We start from the raw sequence: 19,069 nt of genomic DNA, 5'->3' as shown, positions 1-19,069 counted from the left end.
AACTGTAGCAATTATTTTCCCTGCATCACTACAGTATCATGGCTAAAAACACAACAACAGTTCATGAGGAGGCAAGGAGAGGTATTCACCCAAACAGTCAGCTTTTCGAATCTAGTATGTGTGCCGTGTGTTTGAACAACTTTATAGACTCAGTTCTCATTGGAGGACCTCGCCAGTAATCTAGTGGTCAGGGTGAAAATAGTGTCACATGCTGTCAACTGGGTCGTATTCTATTTCCATGGCAGTGTATGATAATCTTCACATACTGAGAAATGAGCATGTCTTAGACCAGTGTTTCCCGACCCTGATCCGCGAGTACCCCTAAAAGTACAAGTTTTCATTGTAGCCCTGGACAAGCACACCTGATTCAACTTGTCAACTAATCATAAAGCCCTCAATGAGTTGAATGAGGTGTGTTTGTTCAGGACTACAACAGAAATGTGTACTATTGGGGGTACTCGAGGACCAGAGTTGGGAAACACTGTCCTAGACATGTACTTGAGACTCATGGTCTGTCGCTGAAACATCTCTAGGTCAAACATCCAACTAGGCTTTACATGATTATGTTCATTGATCCCATCTAATGAATGATCATGAAACAATCTTTGCGATCGTGGCACTGCTATTTGTGTGAAAGGTGAGAAGACATTCACTGAAAGGCCTCTTTAGAATGCAGCAAATAAGTCTTCCCTTATTTTATGTTTCTACACTGCTCTGTCCCATTTTAATGGGCCCGATTCATCTCTTTGATCCTTGAAAGGCAATCTACAAAGACCTATTAGCACTCCCCTAAATCTGCTTATTCAAGGGGAACATCCTCACACGCAGAAAAGCCCTGTTGACTGTTTCAGTACCATTCATTTGTAAGTAGCAAGTGTTTTCTTTCTCTCTTTTTTTTGCTGCCTATTTATTTATTTTCCCAGAGGCAGTTGACATACGAGTCTGTCTAATTGGCAGGGGGGTAGGGAGGAGAGAAGACCCCCCCAGACAGTGAGATTGCGTTAAGATTAAATAATTGTATGCATAAACATTAAGCCGAAGGCTGCTCATCGATTGCTGAATGAGATTTCATTAGCATGAGTCACGCGTTGCCCTGAACACATTGAGACAGAGAATTGAACCCAGTGTGCTGAGCTAGGGTGTAAAAAGAGAGAAGAATAACAGGTTGGTAAAGCCCCAAAAAAATACTTCATTAGACTTCTGGATCTCAATCGGTGCATATTAAATGAGCTGGCTACACGGTGTACTAAGAGTTTACTTTAACTGACACAAAACAGTGACCCATAGGCTTAGAGAGGTGAAGGTGGCAGCCTTTTAGCTCCTCATCACTTCTCTAGTGCTCGGGGTGGGTCAAACCCGGAGGATTTAGCAACCAACCTCTGAGATCATACTGTGAAGGATTGTGCTATAACTCAACAAGTACGATCAGGGCCTTGTCAGCAGTACTATTAGTGCCCCCTGCACACTCAGCAGTTTTAGAAGAGAACTACCCTCTTAAGCAAACTGGACTTTCAGAGTTGAAGGCACCCCCAAGAACAATAGCAAATTCCTTTAGTCGTGAATCACCTATTGCTACTGAGTACACATGGATCATATTCCTAGATTCTGTTCCACAAATACTCCTATTTTAAGTCTCAGCACAGTTCCCCTCCAGTGGTCATCTGCATGGTGTTTTTTTCCAGCTGTGGTCTCAGACTTGGCAGTGAATAGATTTCCCTCATGTGCTCTACTAAAGACATTCAGATGCCTTTTCCCCCTCTTGGCTCGGTGAACAAAGCAAAAGAAACCTTAGCTCCTCCAACCTTGAAGTTGCCCAGGAGTTCAGGCTTGATAGTGTATCTGATAAACATTTAAAACCTTGAAGTTGCCCAGGAGTTCAGGCTTGATAGTGTATCTGATAAACATTAAAAACCTTGAAGTTGCCCAGGAGTTCAGGCTCGATAGTGTATCTGATAAACATTTAAAACCTTGAAGTTGCCCAGGAGTTCAGGCTCGATAGTGTATCTGATAAACATTTAAAACCTTGAAGTTACACTATCGAGCCTGAACTCCTGGGCAACTTCAAGGTTTTAAATGTTATCAGATACACTATCGAGCCTGAACTCCTGGGCATCTGATAAACATTTAAAACCTTGAAGTTGCCCAGGAGTTCAGGCTCGATAGTGTATCTGATAAACATTTAAAACCTTGAAGTTGCCCAGGAGTTCAGGCTCGATAGTGTATCTGATAAACATTTAAAACCTTGAATTTGCCCAGGAGTTCAGGCTCGATAGTGTATCTGATAAATGCTTAAAGAGTTTAATCAAGCTCCCGCACGGACAGTCTCTTTTTGTTCTGAGGAGCTCAGAAAATGAAATGAAGTGACAATACTTAGCCACACGCCTTAACTGATGTCTTTATCTCTTTCCTTCTGCTCTGGCAAAAGGTAGTAACTACAGAATTAGTTAGAAAGAAAGTGAAAACTGAGAAGTGTGCTTTCCCGGCTATTGTCATGGAAATATGCGTCCTAACCAAATGCTTGTGTATATCCATCCCATTAAGCACGTTTTAGTAGTGAGAGACAAATTGGTTTGACACTAGTAGAGACACACATCCTCTTCGCTAAGTGACAGACTCTGCAGCTTGATCGATGAAGGGAAATGGCCAATCCAATTAGATTTGGATTGGTTTAACATGAGCATTATTGAATTAAAAGTCTTTCAGCTTTCCCATTGATCCTGCCAGAGCTTAGGCTGAGTAGGCACTGTACATATCTAGGCCACGCCCTCTTTACAGGACAATACATGTGGATAAGAGCCCGGTGTAAATTGTAGTAATGGGTAAAAAAAGCTATACAGTTTACATATCGCAATAGTTTTGGGGGACAATATGGGACTCGTTTCAGGAAACTAGGCATATGTCGCAAGCCACTACTTCACAGAAGAGGCATTAGAATGTTTTATTTTTTTTATCAAAATGATTTTTTTTGGGCAGAATGCCTTCTGGACCACGTGAACCTTCATGTGCCTTAATAAGAAACTTGCATGCCATCTGTAAATAGGAATTAAAAAAAGAATAATCACAAGCCTAGATGTTTTTAGCCACAGAAAAAGGAGGGAACCTTCCCGCTAGACATGATTGGCTGAGATAATGAATGGGCTGGACAAGCGATGAGATGATTTTGGATTGATCGACCATGTAGCACATTCTGTCTATAACATAGCCTGCTCGCTATGTGTAGATACTCCTTTCTACTGCATTTTTTTTTAAAGATATTATCGAGGTGTTTCTCCGGATTACATATTCAAACTAAGGGCAAAAATGGAATCCGTGACAGAGGGAAAAAGATCTGATGAATCTTATGGCATTGCACACGGTCAGTGTGAACCAGAGCGATTTGACACAACGGGCCAAGCAAGCTGTACAAATGAAACGGAAACGACACAGGACGTCCAATTTAATGAAATGGGTTGCAGTCTGCCGTGAACCGTTCATCTATGAATACGGGTAAGAGTCCAGCTACATTTTCAGATATTATACATTTCAGGAATTTAGTCAGGAAGTCGTTTTCATTGCAAGTTAAAGCCAGCTAGCTAACATTAGTTGGCTGACTCACTAGCTAACATTACGTTTATGATCTGTGTATTAATATTATCTCATGAAGCCATTTGCATTGCTACTTATAGCCTAATGTTAGATGGCTAACTTACTTTGAACCTAGTTCGTTAGCTTTAACTAGCTATGACAATCGGTTTGTATTGCTTGTACTCTATGGGTTGGGGTTATGGGTCATTGTTTAGCTACCTACATGTTTAAACAAGACTCCACTTCGGCAGATGATTACATGACTAATCAAGTTAGTCAGGTGTGTTTGGCGGTGATTACGGCTATCTATTGTATAATAATGCTAAGATATTTGTATCTGGAATTTGTCTTTCAGCATCTGTAGAACACGCCAGACTCTCTTCCACCAGTCATACAAGGAGAATGGTCTAATGCCTCATCAAAAAGAGAGCTGGTCCAAGCAAGCGCAGGTTACACCTGAAGCATGAGGACTTGCAGCGAGTTGTGAACAACAACTATGCCGAGGATAATGCAATAGTATTGCCACGATGCCACCCAGGACACAAACACTTTGGTGGAAAGCTGCTGCCATCCCATGTGACAGAAGCAGCAGTGTGGTGTCTCTACAAGGAATCGATGACAACACTTGGTATGTAAAGCATAAATAACCCATATTTTTATTATTTAATTTACCTCCAACATGATTGGCACTACTTTTATTAATCTCGCATTATTTGTTTATTTTTCAGAGGTACGTGTATTCGGGCTTTCTTCCTTCAGGAATCTGTGGAGAGATTGCTGGTGTGGTGAAGGACAGCACTGTGACGGGACAACATCCCACTGTTGGTTGGACTGGAGGTTGGTATGGTGCTGGTGTAAGGCTGTGGCTGGCAACAACACCTGACTCCTTATGTAACGGCGTTCGTCTGTAGGAGGAGGAGAAGCGGACCAAAGCGCAGCGTGGTGGTTGTTCATTGTATTTTATTCTCGACACTATACATGAACAAACTAACGAAAAAACAAGAAACGTGAGAACTCAAAACTTAATACAGCCTATCTGGTGAATACTACACAAAGACAGGAACAATCACCCACAAACACACAGTGAAACCCAGGCTACCTAAGTATGATTCTCAATCAGAGACAACTAATGACACCTGCCTCTGATTGAGAACCATACTAGGCCGAAAACATAGAACTGCCCCAAAACATAGAAAAACAAACATAGACTGCCCACCCAACTCACGCCCTGACCATACTAAATAAATACAAAAACAAAGGAAATAGAGGTCAGAACGTGACAGTACCCCCCCCCAAAGGTGCGGACTCCGGCCGCAAAACCTTGACCTATAGGGGAGGGTCTGGGTGGGCGTCTGTCCGCGGTGGCGGCTCTGGCGCGGGACGCGGACCCCACTTCGCCATTGTCTCAGTCCGCCTTATTGTCCGCCTCCGTGGCTTACTCACCATGCCCACCCCTCTCAATGACCCCACTGGACAGAGGGGCTGCTTGGGACAGAGGGGCAGCTTCTCGGGACAGAGGGACAGCTGCTCGGGACAGAGGGACAGCTGCTCGGGACAGAGGGACAGCTGCTCGGGACAGAGGGACAGCTGCTCGGGACAGAGGGACAGCTGCTCGGGACAGAGGGACAGCTGCTCGGGACAGAGGGACAGCTGCTCGGGACAGAGGGACAGCTGCTCGGGACAGAGGGACAGCTGCTCCGGGCGGAGGGGCTCTAGCGGCCCCTGGCTGACTGGCGGCACTGGCGGCCCCTGGCTGACTGGCGGCCCCTGGCTGACTGGCGGCACTGGCGGCCCCTGGTTGACTGGCGGCGCTGGCGCTGGGCTGACTGGCGGCACTGGCGGCCCCTGGTTGACTGGCGGCACTGGCGGCCCCTGGCTGACTGGCGGCACTGGCGGCCCCTGGCTGACTGGCGGCACTGGCGGCCCCTGGCTGACTGGCGGCACTGGCGGCCCCTGGCTGACGGGCGGCACTGGCGGCTCCTGGCTGACGGGCGGCGCTGGCGGCTCCTGGCAGACGGGCGGCGCTGGCGGCGCTGGGCAGACGGGCGGCGCTGGCGGCGCTGGGCAGACGGGCGGCGCTGGCGGCGCTGGGCAGACGGGCGGCGCTGGCGGCGCTGGGCAGACGGGCGGCGCTGGCGGCGCTGGGCAGACGGGCGGCGCTGGCGGCGCTGGGCAGACGGGCGGCGCTGGCGGCGCTGGGCAGACGGGCGGCGCTGGCGGCGCTGGGCAGACGGGCGGCGCTGGCGGCGCTGGGCAGACGGGCGGCGCTGGGCAGACGGGCGGCGCTGGCGGCGCTGGCGGCGCTGGGCAGACGGGCGGCGCTGGCGGCGCTGGGCAGACGGGCGGCGCTGGCGGCGTTGGGCAGACGGGAAGCTCCGATGGCGCCGGGCAGACGGGAAGCTCCGGCAGAGGCGCCGGGCAGACGGGAAGCTCCGGCAGAGGCGCCGGACAGGCGGGAGGCTCCGGCAGAGGCGCCGGACAGGCGGGAGGCTCCGGCAGAGGCGCCGGACAGGCGGGAGGCTCCGGCAGAGGCACCGGACAGGCGGGAGGCTCCGGCAGAGGCGCCGGACAGGCGGGAGGCTCCGGCAGAGGCGCCGGACAGGCGGGAGGCTCCGGCAGAGGCGCCGGACAGGCGGGAGGCTCCGGCAGAGGCGCCGGACAGGCGGGAGGCTCCGGCAGAGGCGCCGGACAGGCGGGAGGCTCCGGCAGAGGCGCCGGACAGACGGGAGGCTCCGGCAGAGGCGCCGGACAGACGGGAGACTCCGGCAGAGGCGCCGGACAGACGGGAGACTCCGGCAGAGGCGCCGGACAGACGGGAGACTCCGGCAGCGCTGGAGAGGAGGAAGGCTCTGGTAGCGCCGGAGAGGCGGGAGACTCCGGCAGCGCTGGAGAGGAGGAATGCTCTGGACGGATGGGCCGGAGAGACAGCCTGGTACGGGGAGCTGCCACCGGAGGGCTGGGGTGTGGAGGTGGTGACGGATAGACCGGGCCGTGCAGGCGCACTGGAGCTCTTGAGCACCGAGCCTGCCCAACCTTACCCGGTTGAATGGTCCCGGTCGCCCTGCCAGTGCGGCGAGGTGGAATAGCCCGCACTGGGCTATGCAGGCGAACCGGGGACACCGTGCGCAAGGCTGGTGCCATGTAAGCCGGCCCAAGGAGACGCACTGGAGACCAGATGCGTAGAGCCGGCTTCATGGCACTTGGCTCGATGCCCACTCTAGCCCGGCCGATACGCGGAGCTGGAATGTACCGCACCGGGCTGTGCACCCACACTGGGGACACCGTGCGCTCCACAGCATAACACGGTGCCTGCCCGGTCTCTCTAGCCCCCCGGTAACCACAGGAAGTTGGCTCAGGTCTCCTACCTGGCGTAGCCATACTCCCTGTTAGCCCCCCCCCAAGAAATTTTTGGGGCTGACTCCCGGGCTTCCATCCACGACGCCGCGCTGCCTCCTCATACCAGCGCCTCTCCGCTTTCGCCGCCTCCAGTTCTTCTTTGGGACGGCGATATTCTCCTGGCTGAGCCCAGGGTCCTCTTCCGTCTAATTCGTCCTCCCATGTCCATACCTCCTCGCGCTGCTCCTGCTGCTGCTTTTTCCTTTGCCCATTACCACACCGCTTGGTCCTGTTGTGGTGGGTGATTCTGTAACGGCGTTCGTCTGTAGGAGGAGGAGAAGCGGACCAAAGCGCAGCGTGGTGGTTGTTCATTGTATTTTATTCTCGACACTATACATGAACAAACTAACGAAAAAACAAGAAACGTGAGAACTCAAAACTTAATACAGCCTATCTGGTGAATACTACACAAAGACAGGAACAATCACCCACAAACACACAGTGAAACCCAGGCTACCTAAGTATGATTCTCAATCAGAGACAACTAATGACACCTGCCTCTGATTGAGAACCATACTAGGCCGAAAACATAGAACTGCCCCAAAACATAGAAAAACAAACATAGACTGCCCACCCAACTCACGCCCTGACCATACTAAATAAATACAAAAACAAAGGAAATAGAGGTCAGAACGTGACACCTTACTTCAGGTGGCTGCCACAGATCAAGCAGTACCAGCACTTCAACTGAATATCATTTTCATTGCATTGTATGAGGTTATTCTTATTATCTAAACTTGGGAGGTCAATTGATGTTATGCAAGGTTGTAATGTCTTAATTTTTTTCCTGTTTTACAGCTTTGATGCTCTGGAGCCTGGTGTTGTTGTCGCCAAAGGAGCAGCGACCCAGTCGGGACCAGGTTTCAGCTGCTGCGCAATGCTGATGTCCTTTCTCCCATAGATGGTCTGCCTGTACAAGCACCACCTGGACACAACTAGACAAAGATATATTTTTGAGAAGATTAGGGAATTTTGCGACAAGGAGGCCATGGACATCAAATGTCCTGCACCAAAGTAAAGGGCAGGACAGAAACAGGCTCTCCAAATATAGATGCCCTTGTTCATGCGTGGTGCTGATGGACCAGTTCATCACTGGAGGCCGAGTTCCCATTCATCCGGACTCTCTCTAGTAGCAGCACATTCACATCACTCTCCCCCTAACACACAAACACGCATACCATACGTTGCTGCTACATTTTGTTTTTATCACGCTGCTCAGCCACTTTACCCCTTATTGTATGCATATAACTTCATTGTCTATCAAAAGTATCACTGATATCGTTATTGACATTGTTCGTGTACATACTGTATATTTTGTTCTTTCTCTTACTGGCACTTTGACACTTTTGTTTATTTATTGTTTATATTGACACTTTCTATTTTTGATATTGCTACTATGCAAGTAACCATTTCACTGTATCATGTACACCTTCTGTACACTTAACAAGATGTGACTGGCATTTATAGCATTTCATTCACAGGACCCATCAATTTAGACATTTGTCTGCGGTAAGCATCATCTAATATTTATAAAATATATTTTCTGGACACCTTTTTTTTTATATTGCTACTTTACAAATATGCATGTAACCATTTCACTGTACCGTTTACACCTTCTGTATGTGACAAATAAATGTTGATTTTGTTTGATATAGTGTGTGTTTACGAGAGACGGTTATGGGAAGACCAACAAGACCTGCACCTACAGTAAATCAGATTAGGATATAGGCCAAGGACTAGATAAAGTGTGTTTTTACCTGGAGTTTTTCCTTATTGTAGGCTACTACTTTTCATCTTGAAATATTTGGTTGTTTACTATACTATTTAGCACATGGCCTTACATGTGATTCCTTAAAGACATGGGTGGGCTAAGGCTTCACAGGGTGTGAATATGCTGAATGTGTTGTCAAAGAAGAACTCTCCAGTAGGTGTACCAAAAATTCAAGGGTTCATTTCACAAATGGGGTTACAAGTTTCTCAACTTCCAAAGCAGAATTACTTTCCCATTGTTCCTCAACAACAGTTTATTATATACCATATTCTAGCTCCAAGTCTCTACTTTTATCCATTGTAAAAGTACAAAAGCAAAAGTTCCTCTGTCCGGTGTCTGCGTTCTTTTGCCCATCTTAATATGTTATTTTTATTGGCCAGTCTGAGATATGGCTTTTTCTTTGCTACTCTGCCTAGAAGGCCAGCAACCCGTAGTCGCTGCTTCACTATTGATGTTGAGACTGGTGTTTTGCGGGTACTATTTAATGAAGCTGCCAGTTGAGGATTTGTGAGGCTTTTGTTTCTCAAACTAAACACTCTAATGTACTTGTCCTCTTGCTCAGTTGTGCACCGGGGCCTCCCACTCCTCTTTCTATTCTGGTTAGGGCCAGTTTGCACTTTTTAGTGAAGGGAGTAGAACACAGTGTTGTACGAGATCTTCAGTTTCTTGACAATTTCTCGCATGGAATAGCCTTCATTTCTCAGAGCAAGAATAGACTGCCGAGTTTTAGAAGAAAGTTATTTGTTTTTGGCCATTTTGAGCCACAAATGCTGATGCTCCAGATACTCAACTAGTCTAAAGAAGGCCAGTTTTGTTGATTCTTTAATCAGATCAACATTTTTAAGCTGTGCTAACATAATTGCCAAAGGGTTTTCTAATGATCAATTAGCCTTTTAAAATGATAAACAGCTGACACAACATGCCATTGGAACACAGGAGTGATGGTTGCTGATAATTGGCCTCTGTATGCCTATGTAGATATTCCATAATAATCAGAACTTTCCAGCAACAATAGTCATTTACAACATTAACAAGGTCTACAATGTATTTCTGATCAATTTGATGTTATTTTAATGGACGGAAAATGTGCTTTTCTTTCAAAAACAAGGACATTTCTAAGTGACCTCTGACTTTTAAACGGTAGTGTATATCTGTTTTTTGATGTTTAATAATTTTGCTAGCATTTCTAAGAAACCATTTTCGCTTTGTCATTATGGGGTAGTGGGTAGATTGATGAGGAAATTATTTAATTTAATCAATTTTAGAATAACGCTAACGTAACAAAATGTGGAAAAAGTCAACGGGTCTGAATACATTCCAAATGCACTGTATAGTGTGCAATGTTTGGAACATCAAATGGCAATAAAATACACTATTTAATCACAATACATCTAGAATCGTGAGAATCGCAATACATATCGTATCTGCACCTAAGTATCGTGATAGTATCGTATTGTGAGGTTCCTGGCAATTTCCAGCAATAGTAAATTGCATTTGGCCTGCTTGCAATGCTTAAATCAGAATGCACTCTGCCAGAGGGTAAAGTGACCCAGTTTTAAAAATGTCCGATACGGTTGCGTTGAGCACTTACAATATTTATTTTTTCATGAGAACCATCAGGACATGTTATTGCTCAATGCTCAAGCTAATTCATAAAAATAGTTCCTTGGCTGAACCCGCCACTCGTGTTACAGTTGTTCCCTCACAAAGAACCTGTTGTTCTTCGGTGCCTTTTGCCACTGAGTTTTTGTTACTGTGTTTCATAAGTGTCATCGCCAAGTCAAAGCTATTCTATTTTCTTTCATGTCCACATCTGAGGTGGCTGGAGTGCTGTGTTAACACTGGCCAGTTGCCCCTTACAAACGCCCTCACCCTTATCCCCTGCATACAGGAACCTTTCGAAACGTGTTGGGGAATAAGGTTACATTACTGAACTATACCCCAATGGAGAGCTAGAAACTCTAAAGAAAGCTGACTCGGATACATAATTAATGCTGAACTTAACTTGGGACAGGTTATAGTTGTAGGATATTGCTTCGCTCAACAAAGTGGCTCTAAGTTTGTCCTTCATTACCTCCCTCCTGCCATTTAAAGCCTATATGGCCTGTCCTTTTGTGACGGAAGCCTGGTGTCCAGTTCTACTTCTTTGGCTTTACCCTCCATTTTGTGCCGCTTTTGTCTAGACAGCTGTGGGCAGCCGGGGTCTTTGTGTTCTTGCATTGAGCTACCATACGTTACAAAGTGAGGGGAGATTCCCCTTATGCTACCAGTTGCCAGAAACTCAGCTGCCACTGTAACTGAATCAGTGGCCGTCCCAGCAATTGCCTGATTGGTTAGATAGGATTCAAAAAGCATCTCTTTATTTGGGAGAAATGATGACCGAAGTTGGGAGTGGGCTAGGCTCCCTGGCTTTAAAGTAATTCAAAAAAGTGGCTTTACATATTTCTCTGCATTCTTATCTTATTGTTGACTGGAGATGTTTAATATGGTTTAGTCATGCTGGTGGGCTATGCATCCATTATGTATGACTGCACTATATATGGTCGTATTCACAGCCTGTTCGTTACAAGGGAATAATCCCCAGCCCAGCTGCATGGACCACACGTTCGCCCTTTTAAAGAGGGTCCTTTATGGTAGAAGGCCTCTCTTAATTTATGGCTCCTGGTGGGCCTCTTAAATAGCGTATGAACCTGAGAAGAGTAGACAGAGACGTGGGCAGTACATTGTGTCGTCTCATTCCCCACATAGATTTAAAAGCCCTCCTTGGCTATCTGGTGCAGACGGACAATCAGTTGGAATGTCTGTCCCACCAGCACAGTATGGCTCGGTCACCCAGCTCTCGTTTAGTATCTAATTCATGCTGTTCTTCAACACCCATTTACGCCCAACACGTTTTATTAGATCTTTACATATTTCGAGGCCTCATTTGGGTCCTTTTGGTACTATTCGCCAGTCCAGACTCCAAGGGGGCTTTATTTGGCTTCCTTTCTGCCTGTGTTAAAAAACAAAAACAAGACCTTAATCAAACCCCACCTTGAAGGTTTGAACTCACAGCCTGCATTCAGTTCTTCCTGATTAAAAATATAAATATTCTATTTTGATATGAGCCATGATCCCTACTGCGAGAACCATTTATTGTAATGATTTCAAGCCTGCCATAAAGTGTTTGTATTTCCATGCCAATTCTCATTTCTGCATGTGGGGAGAAAATATGCTCACCTCGGTTCATTTGTTTTTAATATCACAGATTGTGGGCCACTAACCTAGGCTAATGCTGGTGAGCTATAGATGTTTGCCTCCCATACATTTTGCACGAAGCAGCGTTGGTCCTTGTGCGTCCCTGGATGGGAGACCAGATACTGCTGGAAGTGGTGTTGGAGGGCCAGTAGGAGGCACTCTTTCCTCTGGTCAAAAATAAAATATCCCAGTGCCCCAGGGCAGAGATTGGGGACATTGCCCTGTGCAGGGCGCTGTCTTTTGGATGGGACATTAAATAAAAGATCCCATGGCATTTGTTGCAAGAGTAGGGGTGTTAACCCCTGTGTCCTGTCTAAATTCCCAATCTGGCCCTCATACCATAATGGCCACCTAATCATCCCCAGCTTCCAATTGTAAATGAGAGTGTTGTTAGTCAACTTACCTGGTAAAAAAAGGATATACTGTATATATATATATATGTATATATACAGTACCAATCAAATGTTTGGACAGACCTACTCATTACAGTTTTTGTTTTTGTTGTTGTATTTTCTACATTGTAGAATAATAGTGAAGGCATCAAAATTATGAAATAATGCAGTAACCAAAACAGTATTAAACATATCAAAATATATTTTATATTTGAGATTCTTCAAAGTAGCCACCCTTTGCCTATTTGGTCTGGCTAGACTGTAAACTCTCCTTCCAGACTCATATTAAGCATCTCCAATACAAAATTAAATCTAGAATCGGCTTCCTATTTCACAACATAGCCCCCTTCACTCACGATGCCAAACATACCCTCGTAAAACTGACTATCCAACGAACCTCGACTTCGGCGATGTAATTTACAAAATATCCTCCAACACTTTACTCAGCAAACTGGATGCAGTCTATCACAGTGCCATCCGTTTTGTCACCAAAGCCCCATATACTACCTACCACTGCGACCTGTATGCTCTCGTCGGCTGGCCCTTGCTACATATTCATCGCCAGACCCACTGGCTCCAGATCATCTATACGTTTTTGCTAGGTAAAGCTCGGCTTTATCTCAGCTCACTGGTAACCATAACAACACGCACCCGTAGCACGCGCTCCAGCAGGTATATCTCACTGGTCCTCCCCAGTGATTTGGCTGTTTTTCCTTCCAGTTCTCTGCTGCCAATGACTGGAACGAATTGCAAAAATTGCTGAAGTTGGAGACTTATATCTCCCTCACTAACTTTAAGCATCAGCTATCTGAGCAGCTCACCGATCGCTGCAGCTGTACACAGCCCATCTGTAAATATCCCATCCAACAACCTACCTCAGCCCCATATTGTTTTTATTAACTTTTTCTGCTCTTTTGCACACCAGTATTTCTACTTGAACATCATCATCTGCACATCTATCAATCCAGTGTTAATTTGCTAAATTGTAATTACTTCGCTACTATGGCTTATTTATTGCCTTGCCTCCTTACTCCAGACTGTATATAGATGTTCTATATTTAGTGACTGTACTTTTGTTTATCCCTGTGTTGTTGTTTTTTGTTGCACTACTTTGCTTTATCTTGGCCAGGTTGCAGTTGTTCTCAACTTGTTCTCAACTGGCCTACCTGGTAAAATAAAGGTGAAATAAAAAAATGAAACAAAAAAATGACAGCTTTGTACACTCTTGGCATTCTCTCAATCAGCTTCATGAGGTAGTCACCTGGAATGCACTTCAATTAACAGGTGTGCCTTGTTTAAAGTTAATTTGTGAAATTTATTTCCTACTTAATGTGTTTGAACCAATTAGTTGTCTTGTGCCAAGGTAGGGGTGGTATACAGAAGATGGCAAAATACCAAGTCCATATAATGGCAAGAACAGCTCAAATGAGCAAAAAGAAACAACAGTCCATCAAGGCCAGTCAATCTGGAAAATTTCAAGAACGTTGAAAGTTTCTTCAAGTGCAGTCGCAAATACCATCAAGCACTATGATGAAACTGGCTCTCACAAAGACCGCCACAGGAAAGAAAGACCCAAAGACCCAAAGACCTCTACTGCAGATGATAAGTTCATTAGAGTTACAAGCCTCAGAAATTGCAGCCCAAATAAATGCTTCACAAAGTTCAAGTAACAGACACATCTCAACATCAACTGTTCAGGCCTTCATGGTTGAATGCTGTAAAGAAACCACTACTAAAGGACACCAATAAGAAGAAGAGACTTGCTCAGTCCAAGAAACACGGGCAATGGACATTAGAACGGTGGAAATCTGTCCTGCACTTAGTGAGACTATCATTTGTTTTTCAACAGTACAATGACCTGTGTAAGGGCTATTTGACAATGAGAGAGTGATGGAGTGCTGCATCAGATGACCTGGCCTCCACAATCACCCGACCTCAACCCAATTGAGATGGTTTGGGATGAGTTGGACTGCAGAGTGAAGGAAAAGCAGCCATTAAGTGCTCAGCATTTGTGGGAACTCCGTTAAAGACTGTTGGAAAATAATTCCAGGTGAAGCTGGTTGAGAGAATGCCAAGAGTGTGTAAAGCTGTCATCAAGGCAAAGGGTGGCTACTTTGAAGAATCTAAAATCAAAAATATATTTTAATTTGTTTAACACTTTTTTGGTTACTACATGATTCCATATGTGTTATTTCATAGTTTTTATGTCTTCACTATTATTCTACAATGTAGAAAATAGTAAAAAAATATATATAGAAAAACCCTTGAATGAAAGACAGGTTCTGAACTAATATTCATACTAAAAGTTTTAGGATCCATACACAGATCGGCTACATACTGTAGCTAGCTAAACATCCATAGGCACACAGTTATTTTTATGCTCCACTACACAATAAGCAAATAAATAGTTAGCTAGCTATGTTACATCAGCTGCATTGCATGGCAAATATAAGCAAGGCAAGCTAACACATGTACATAACATTTTCAGGAAATGCTTTCGCTAGCTAGATTCTTTACATACACTGTTTCACAAGACAGCAGCTTGGTTTGGTGCTTTTCTCAGGAGTCCCTAAAACATTAAACAACACGAATGACAAATTCTTACTCATGTCATAACACTAGCTGGCTAATGTTACCTCTAAGTGTAAGCTCGCAACTTTTAAAGGAGGAACCACTGTAGGTGTGTCCAAACTTTTGACTGGTATTGTATATAGTAGGCAGACAAAGTGAGCATTTGCACTCCACATTACCTTAAATCAGAGCCATATCTGTCTGATATTATTCAATCCTTTTTTAGAGAGCTATTCTTTTTTTCCCCTACTTTCAGCAGTAGTACTTTAAAATAGATAATGGAGTAGCATTCTATTTCCATACCCAACCCCATCTAGCTAGGATACCGAAGTGGGAAATTACATTGAAGCCTTGTTCTGTCACCATCAAATCGGCCATCACTGAAGAATGACATCATTACAAAGCAGCATTGGTTTGTGTATCTTTGGGCCATTGGACATGGTGCACAGTTTGTTATAACACTGTCAATGCTTGTACAAATGCCATTCAAACTATACTGAACAAAAAATATAAATGCAACATGCAACAATTTTTTACTGAGTTACAGTTCATATAATCAAATCAGTCAATTCGAATAAATTCATTACGTCCTGTAAAATTAACTGTAACTCAGTAAAATCTTTAGAATTGTGTTTATATTCTTGTGCCGTATAATATACCAGACAGAAATGCTATCCCCGGGTCACCACTCCCCTCAGCTCCTGTTTATTAACTTGATCTGGTGTCACGATCATCCATTGGCATGTCAATGAGCAACAATAGCAGGTTTTTAACCTACAATGACTTTATGTGGGGTAATAAGTGCACCCCTGGACTTGAAAATCATCAAAGCTACAAATCAATTGCTAAGCATATAGACGAGGTGAAACTAGGAGTAACTAGTGTGTGTTCGAGCGGAAAGGCACATTTGATTTTTTTTAAATGATGATGAAATTAAAAACATGCAAGACCGATTTTATGTTACCTCTGATTTTTTCCACCACAAAAGGGGTTTTTACAAACAGAAATACTCCTACTTTACATGTTGCATTTATATTTTTGTTCACTATAGCATGTCATTCCTCACAGCCAGAATGAATAGGGATCTGTGTTTGTGTAGCTAGATTGCAAATGCAGGTATAATGCTGCTCATTTAGCAAATTTGTTTGGAAACTAACTGAAATTATACTCAAGGGTATTTCACAATAATGATATGGAATGCACTGTGCAGCAGCACTAGAGTGCAGAGAGATGTTTACTTTCTACTGCTTCTGACTCAGATAATGGTTTTATACACTGAGTGTAAAAAACATTAGGAACACCTTAATATTGAGTTGCACCCCCTTTGCCCTCAGAACAGCCTCAATTCGTCGGGGCATGGACTCCATAAAGTTTTCGAAAGCGTTCCACAGGGATAGTGGCCCATGTTGACTCCAATGCTTCCCACAGTTGTCAAGTTGGCTGGATGTCCTTTGGGTGTTGGACCATTCTTAATACGCACAGGAAACTGTTGAGCGTGAAAAACCCAGCAGCGTTGCAGTTCTTTACACAAACCGGTGCGCCTTGCACTTACTACCTGTCACGTTCTGACCTTAGTTCTTTTCTTATGTCTTTGTTTTAGTGTGGTCAGGGCGTAAGTTCGGTGGGTTGTCTATGTTCCTTTTTCTATGATTTGGTATTTCTGTGTTTGGCCTGGTATGGTTCTCAATCAGAGGCAGCTGTCAATCGTTGTCCCTGATTGAGAACCATACTTAGGCAGCCTGTTTTTCCCACTTGAGTTGTGGGTAGTTGTTTTCTGTCTTTGTGTGTCTGCACCAGACAGAACTGTTTTAGTTGTTTTCTTTGTTGTTTTGCTATTCAGTGTTCAGTTTAGATTAAAAAAGATGAACACGTACCACGCTGCACCTTGGTCCTCTTCTTGCACCACCAACGGCCGTTACATACCATTCCCCGTTCAAAGGCACTTACATCTGTTGTCTTGCCCATTCACCATCTTTAATGTGTATATTGTCTATTATGTTTGTCTATACCTGCCTGTCGTATGTGCTTGTTTTTGTATTTTGGATGCTCATTTGTAAAAGAGATTTTAGTCGCAATATGACTTCCCTGTTGAAATAAAGGCAAATAAAATTCACCTGGTCAGTCTATGACATGGAAAGAGCAAATGAAATTAAATCATTTTTCAACCTCGTGCCCCCGCAAGGCTCTGACATACAGAATTCTGACGTCTGCTCAGCAACAGACGACACACAGTAAATACCAAGAAGACCAAGCCCCCATTTAATCTTCAACTATAGTGGGATATTATTTGCTAAGGTTTCTTACATCTCTCTTAGTCTCATTGACTTCACAGCTGTGCACACTTAACCGGATCTCACGTCATCTTCCAGATCGCGCAGACGTGGTTTTATATCACAGAGAAGAATTCTGGGATAGTGTGAAGACTTTAACAGATGACACGGTGGAAATGAAATATGAGTCTGCTCCGTTGGGCTGGGGGAACTTCAAACGACAGACCTATAATCATTTATCCAGTGCTTTACGGCGTGGCGGGTTGACTGTTCCAGGTTCCGCCTTGCTGCAAGGCAGGCAGGCAGCCCTCGATCCTCCTCTTCCACAGATAGGCCAGTGCCAGACCTCATGGAGTATATAGAGTTTGGTCTAGTGAGGGGTCAGGCAGGGAATGGGGTGGAGGTGGAGAAGAAAGGGATGTCCCTCCAGTCCACTTGAAAAAGAGTGCTTCTTCCTAACCTCTGTCTAGACACAATTAACATTCCAGACAGTCAGCCCCTGATATGAAGGAGGGTCATCCGGAATATATATGCACCTCTCACGTGATCTAATTGGGATTTGAGGCTCCGTTTTCAACCCTGTTAGATAACTATAGGTGTATATTTGCTTCATTGATAAATAACGTTTTGACTAGGTCACTATGCGTTCTTGCGGAGGTGCTTGTCAGTTTAAATCTGTCGATTTCCCTCCTGTAGTTGTCACTCCTTCCACCACCTCATGTATGATTTAGTCGGTCTACAAGGAGCAATAACTTTGCATCATGCATCATGAAAATCTCCCCCCTGTTGTTTAAAACTATTTACAGAACAGACGCTTAAGAAAACAGATTGTTTTAAGATATGTAGTGGCTCTAAAGTGAATGTTGCCATATTCTCCCCATGTAGACTTCTAAGGAGAGTTGGTTGTGTTAAAAGAGACTCCCTGAGGCACAATTTCAAAATGCTCCCCCTCCTTTAAGACATTATGAAACAATAACAAATAAAGACACAGGAGGAGTTCCCAGGAGCATTAGCGCTTGTCACGCTTAAGTCTTAGCCTCTCTCAAAATTGCCGGCAGAGTAGCGTCAAACTAAAAAAAAGTGTGTGGAGGCTTCCAGTACCCTGGGCCTTCTCCTCTCCCCTTTATCTTCCGAGTAGACACAGAGGAGAGGAGAGGCCAGCTACCTACAAAAGCTCCCTGAGAACCACAGAGGAGGAACGGGGTCACATGGAGGTTAGAGCAGGGACCCCCTGAGCAGGACGACGCCAGTGTGCCCTGGGAAACAAAAACTCCAGCGATCATTTCACCTCAGAGGAGAGGAGTGGGGGAAAGACATAGTCAGACATGGCCATTTCTCACCTGGAGACACTAGTGCATGACTTGGTGCCAGTTTGTTTCAGAATTGCCAACGGAAACAAAATGGTTGGCCTACATACACAGTGAAGGCAACACAATTGAAATCCTTGTTCCACATTATCATGAATAGCCAGTCAATATTATCTTGTGGGATTGCAATAGCGGGACCCCACACAGATCACAATTGCGACGGACAGACTGTGTCATTGGACGGTGGACCTTTGAAGCATAGTGTGCTTGAATGAGGGTCGCGACCCCACAATACCGTCTGAATGTGAAGCCTCATGAATTGTTAGTGGAATTGGCTATGCAGCTTTGCAGCACCCCAGTGAGCACATACAGAGAACACGCTGTGGTTCCAGGCTCTCTAACCCTCATACTGTTGTTCGGCCAGCATTTTTACATGCAAAGCCTGACAGTTGGAGGGAGAAAAAGTGTACTTTACAGCGGCAGCCCTGATGTGTAAAGGCTGGCTGAACATTTCAACAATGGATCCCATTGTGGTTCCTCTTCCCTCCTCCATTTACAGGA

At 45.0% G+C, this 19,069-nt stretch overlaps 1 protein-coding gene and 1 long non-coding RNA gene across 19 annotated transcripts in view; both read left to right on the top strand.

Annotated features, from left to right (window-relative positions):
• ncam1a (neural cell adhesion molecule 1a) overlaps nucleotides 1-19,069 on the top strand; it is a 315,716-nt gene that overhangs the window by 61,838 nt on the left and 234,809 nt on the right. The window lies entirely within an intron of this gene.
• LOC118937672 lies at nucleotides 2,121-8,610 on the top strand. The gene is made up of 3 exons (XR_005034984.1): nucleotides 2,121-4,192; nucleotides 4,293-4,401; nucleotides 7,759-8,610. It is a non-coding gene; the product is annotated as an uncharacterized LOC118937672 (long non-coding RNA).

Source organism: Oncorhynchus mykiss, chromosome 12, assembly GCF_013265735.2.
Source record: "Oncorhynchus mykiss isolate Arlee chromosome 12, USDA_OmykA_1.1, whole genome shotgun sequence".
In the NCBI taxonomy this organism is placed as follows: domain Eukaryota; kingdom Metazoa; phylum Chordata; class Actinopteri; order Salmoniformes; family Salmonidae; genus Oncorhynchus; species Oncorhynchus mykiss.
This window is presented reverse-complemented; position numbering and strand designations above follow the sequence as displayed.